Here is a 5921-nt window from a genome sequence, read left to right on the forward strand (position 1 = left end):
AACCATCACATAAGAGCTATAGTGATGATACAACGATCGACCTCACGCTGCCAGAGCATCTTATACCCGGCCAAAGGTATAAGACCTGAACTGCCTAATGGATCCACTAGTCTAATCTGAAAAGGATTCATCTAAAAAGCATGATCCTTTTCTACCCATGGTGGCTAACATGGTTCTATGGGGGCTGTGGGTTCTTTGGAACGCTCCCCCAATTCGGTGCTCGATACTACTCCCAAAAATGTACTGGCTCTTATGTTTTTAAAACATATTTATTCCTGCTGATATGAGATAATTACTCAAAAACTAGCCCGAAGGCCCCTTTGGAAATCTCAGTTTCCAACCTTATTCAAATGTAAAAAAAACATTTCTTTGAAATTTCTTTGGGAATACCTAGTTCCCTAATAACTTTGAGAAACGAACTCAACTTTAAACTCATGACTTAACTTGACTGCTAACTTCACTTGACTTGGAACTATCTTTCCTTGAATCGGAATTATGAATTCAAGGTGTTCGATCACATGTTATGGAGGGATCCTTGAACTCTTAGACGTACTATGGAGTGTCGGAGACAACCGTAAAACATAGGTATAATACTTTGAAACTTGCTTGAGAAAGTGAGAAAAGGAATGGGGAAACTTGGCTGAGACTTCAGATTTTTGGTGACACAGGCGGCATCTACGGAAGCCATCGACGGACCGTAGATGGACTTACGGTCCGTACTGCAGGTCCGTGGGTCGCGTCAGAAACTTCCCCAGAATTCAGTGAAAAAAAATGACCAAGTGTTGAACTACGGTCCCGACTTACGGTCCGTGGACCGATCTACGGACCGTAGGTCGTGCCCGTAGATCGACGCCCCAAAAACCAACTTCTGTCTTGATCGACGGTTGACCAGTACGGACCGTCGATTGATCTACGGTCCGTAGGTCACGCCCGTAGATGGGGATCGACAACCCAGAGATCTGCTGCGAAAATGATGTGAATCAACCTCCAATGGTCATAACTCTTAGAATCATAATTCCCTCAACATGCAATAGGTTTCAACTACACAATCCGCAACATCAACAACAACTAACAACTTCACCAACAATTCCAATCTTTTCTCAATCATATAATAAACTAGGTGTGTGTGGGGGAAAGGATCAACCCACACGAAAAACTCACATACCTTGATAGGGATCACCCCCGACGAAAATCCACACGATCTTGAATAAGCTCCTTTTTCTTCTCTTCTTCTTCTTCTTCTTCTTCTCCTTCTTCTCTTCTTCTCTTCTTTAATCTCAAGAACCCTAACTCTTTCTCTTTCAAAAAGGGACAAAAAATGATCCAAAGATCATCCTAACTCAACAATATGAGCTCAATTAAAAGAATTGTGAAAGGACCAAAATGCCCCTTAAATTTCCGGACGAAAATCCTTTCCAACTGCCCAACTTCTACAGGGTATAACTCCCTCATACGAACTCGGAATTGAGCAAACTCGGTGGCGTTGAAAAGTCCGTTCCAAGGGCTTTGCAACCATAACTGGAACTACTCCTAAATCATCCTGAGCTAGGAGTTACGACTACTCGAAGTTGGCCAAAAACTCATGTTTTTCTACACTTAGCCAAATTTCCAGATTTTTTAATTCTTCCAAAAATGACTATTTCCAAATTTCAAGCTTCTTCAAAGCCACTTCAAATTGTCGGATGTTACAGAAGTTGAACAGGAGCTATACGTTTCTGAAGAATTAAATTAGGGTTGACAACAAATTTAATTTTTAATAAATTAATATTTAACTAATATTTTTAATAAATTAATATTTAAATAATACTGTAGGGGTAAAATGGTAAATCAACTTTGGGGTTAAGAGGTTCCTACTTATAATAATATATGATATGATGATATGATGATATATGATATGATAAGTTTAGTTGTAATTGTTTGAGCTGAAAGAAGTGGATTTGGTTTCACGCAATTCGAAGGGGTAGATCCACATTTAGTGTTGCTATTTATTGACTAATTTCTGATGTATGATTGATTTGATGTTGAATGAGGATAAGTGGATCCAGAATATCTTTGATACCATTGTTTATTCTTCTTGAAAATGAGTGTAAACTTATCATATGGAGACATATTACAAGTGATGTCTCATGTTCAAATCCCACCAGAGATAAAAAAAAAACTAGGTGATTTCTTCCCATCCGTCTAGGCCTTTGGTGGACAGTTATCTGTACATGCTGGTGGTGCGAGGTGGCAGGTAACAGGTATCCTGGGGAATTAGTTGTGGTGTGCAAAAGTTGGCTTGAACACCACGATTATAAAAAAAGAAGTGAGGTCTGGGGAGTAGGATGTGTGCATGTATACATAGAGACATATTTTGATAGATTGTTTCATTCAATATTATATAGTTCAAAGAGAGGTAGTGGATGGGTTCAAGTCCATCTCTTTCCGTACGTTTGCTTAATTTTCTAACAAAAAGGGCTCATATGAATACACTCACTGCCAAGACGTAGCATCTTTCTTCGGTGAGGATGGTGCTTAATTTGTGTAACTAGGTGGAGAACTTACACTTACTGGTGCTTGGAGATGGTCTTTCTATGTTGTTATTGGAATATATTTAATAAAGATTTGATTTTTTGATAACCCTGGCTTCACTGTTTGAAACTTGGTAGATAATAGGCTCGCATGTCTACTCTTATGTCTTATCCACTTAAACTCTAGGCTTTTGTCCGTGACAGGTTTGATTTTTGAACTTGAGATGTTGATAAAGATTTGATTTTGAACCTGGTTTTGCTTCAAGTTGTGGTAGAATTAGATGTCAGATTGACCTATGTGAAGTTGGTCAGCAGGTTAAGTATTTGTTGATATTGTTAACTTATTTGATTGATTGTACCTGGGAATTTGAGGATTGATTTGGTTTTGACAAATGGGGAACTTAGTCGAGGGCTGCATTAGAATGAAGCTGTTGAAATGGTATTTGGCGCAAATCAGTTAACATTTCTTGGAAGGTTGAATCCCTCTTATGTGTTTCCTCGCTAGGATTCCTACCGTCGATTCTTGATTTTTTTCTTTGTTTTGCTTAATGATGGATATAATCAATTTTGTTCAATGTGGTAACTCGTTCGTAACGGGATTGTAAGAAAGTTTATGCTAGTCTTTTTGGGAAAATTTTACTCATATGGTAAAGAAAATATGGTCTGACTAGAACCATCTTCAGACATTTTGGGCAAAGTCACTTTTCCTGAGACATTACTGATGCTCCCTATCTATATTTATATCTATACAGCAGTTAGTTCTTTTTTCTTTTTATTGAAAACCGTGGTGTCCGGAGCCTCTGGGCCAACTTTCATGCACCTTGACTAATTCCACGGCATACTTGCCACCTCCCACCGTCAACAAGTATCGGTACCCCTGTCGACCAAGGCTAGAACAAGGCTATAACAGTTCGCCTGCTGGATTCTTCACACAAGTCAATATTGAAAATGGTATGCATTGTCTTGGTTAAACATCCTTGTTATTGATTATTCTTATTATCTTGACTAATGGGCTACATTCAGATGAAGGGAATGTTTTTTTTTTACGAGGAGATTCATTTTAAGCTCGTTTATTCGTTTAAATGTTTATTTTGAATTTTGCATTATGTGGATTGAGCCAAGATTCTATTTTAAGCTATGCTCCTAGAAAATAAATTACATATGCATACATGTCATAGTCATTGGAGATAGCTAAATTAGTTTTAGAAGAGAAACGAGGCGTGTCATTAATTTTTGCCACGAACTACTCATCAACTGTTTTGTACAGACGAAAATCTTATTGGTAGTGATATCATATCTATGCAAGTCTTCCCTTATGAACTTTGTAGATATTAGCTAGAAGAACAACATAGACTATTGTTTTGCTGAGATATTCTTTTATTATACTTTGGCAAGGGCAGAAAGAAAAAGTAGGTTCTATTGAGATGTTTTTCTTTTTTCGAAAATGGGGGAGGGGATTACAAGGTGGAGAATCGAATCCTCACCAATAAGGTGAAAAATTCAGGTAGCCAACCAGAGCTACTAAGTTTGTGATCATTTCCATTGTTTGATCTGACATTAGTGTTTTGAGTTTGTTACTAAATTTTTTTCAGCAATTGACAGAATATCGGGTGCTATAGCAGTTAGTTCATTATTCTGGTGCAGACTCAAGCTTTTCTATCAATTGAGTATATATACTTATGTTTGCTTTTCTTACCAACTAGCTGATAAATATGTCCTTAGAAAGTTTCAGACTTGGTAGTATTATATAAGCGAATTTAGTTGTAACACCTAAACCTGACCGCTTTTGGTTGGAATGACTGCATCTTTTGGTTGAAACAGATTATGGACAAACCTGATTTCCGGGAGGGGGAGATGTAAGAAAAACTACCAACTTGACCCTTAGCTTGAGTATCATATTTGGTTTTCTACTAAAATCCTCTTTTGGAGGGGAAGGATGGATTGATAGTGGGGACAATTTAGAAGATATAATCGGGAGGACATGTATGGTTAGGTTCCATTTGTATACTTGGTGGAATCTGGCGTATCTTAACCAAACCCTTCGCATTGGCTCGATCAAAATAAAATTTGGTCTGTCCTCACATTGAAAAGATATTCCCTGTTTTTCCTATATATTTAAGTACTGTTGTAAGATTTGTAGCACAATATCAATACATTTTTTGTAATTATTGCCAATTTTATCTACAGGTTGCATCACCACTAAGGAGCTTGGAACCGTGATGTGTTCGTTGGGACAAAATCCAACTGAGGCTGACCTTCAAGACATGATCAATGAAGTTGATGCTGATGGAAATGGAACCATTGACTTCCCCGAGTTCCTTAACTTGATGGCTCGGAAGATGAAAGACATTGATTCTTAGGAGGAGCTCAAGGAAGCTTTTAGAGTGTTTGACAAGGATCAGAATGGATTCATTTCTGCAGCTGAGATACGCCATGTCATGACAAACCTAGGCGAGAAACTTACAGCTGAAGAGGTTGACGAGATGATTCGTGAAGCTGACGTGGATGGTGATGGACAGATCAACTATGACGAGTTCGTCAAGGTCATGATGGCCAAGTGAGAACTGATCAACTCAACTTACCTAAATTCGGTTATTTTGAACCTTGTGACAATTGAGGATTTTATGTTTTTTATTTTGCGCGATTAGTTTTGTTGATATTTCAGATCTTGTGTATTCGTTCTCGTTATTTTTGAACTTATAATAGACATTGATCGCCTTTCTCTGAGAATGCTCAAGTTTTTTAAGCCTGCAAGATCATCATGTGGAAAAACAGTTAGTTTTTGTATTGTGTTTATCTTATCAAAGGTAAATATGGAGTAAACAAACTAAAAATATCACTTATTTTGAAACAAACGGGTAGATCTAAAGTAATATGTGTCGCATCTTTGTTTACATTAATGATCAAATTGCCTCTACTAAAGTCTTTATACTAATCAACTCAAGTCTTCTAAGTCCATGGAACTTAGAGTAAAGAGTAAGTTGTAATCACATCAAAATGAAAAATCAAAGTGAAAGGGATATGATTATTTTGTAACTTTCATTTGAAATTTCCATGGCAAGACTTGTGCAAGGACTTGAAAGTTTTGTTTCACTATGTAGTTTTTAAATATGTGAATATTAATTTAAAAATTGTAGGATATCGATAACCAAAGTTTTAATGAAAATAGATTTATTAAACTTCATATATCTACTATAAAGAAAATAGATTTACTTAAACTTCCAAATGAAAATAGATCATATTCCTAAGATTTCTCTTAGATTCTCCCTTCAAAATAAGAAATAGATCCACATAAATAAATGTTGGCATAATACATAAATGTGTCCTTCAATTTGGCTTCATTTCACATTTATGCCCTCCAATTTTAGATGTGCACAAGTAAGCACTTCAACTTGTATGAAGTTGAACAAG

General features: G+C 36.8%; 1 pseudogene; it reads left to right on the forward strand.

Annotated features, from left to right (window-relative positions):
• Window positions 1-4693: 4693 nt before the first annotated feature.
• LOC125853184 (calmodulin-2/4-like) lies at window positions 4694-5222 on the forward strand (annotated as a pseudogene).
• Window positions 5223-5921: the final 699 nt, after the last annotated feature.

This window comes from Solanum stenotomum, unplaced genomic scaffold, assembly GCF_019186545.1.
Source record: "Solanum stenotomum isolate F172 unplaced genomic scaffold, ASM1918654v1 scaffold9954, whole genome shotgun sequence".
Classification (NCBI taxonomy): Eukaryota; Viridiplantae; Streptophyta; class Magnoliopsida; order Solanales; family Solanaceae; genus Solanum; species Solanum stenotomum.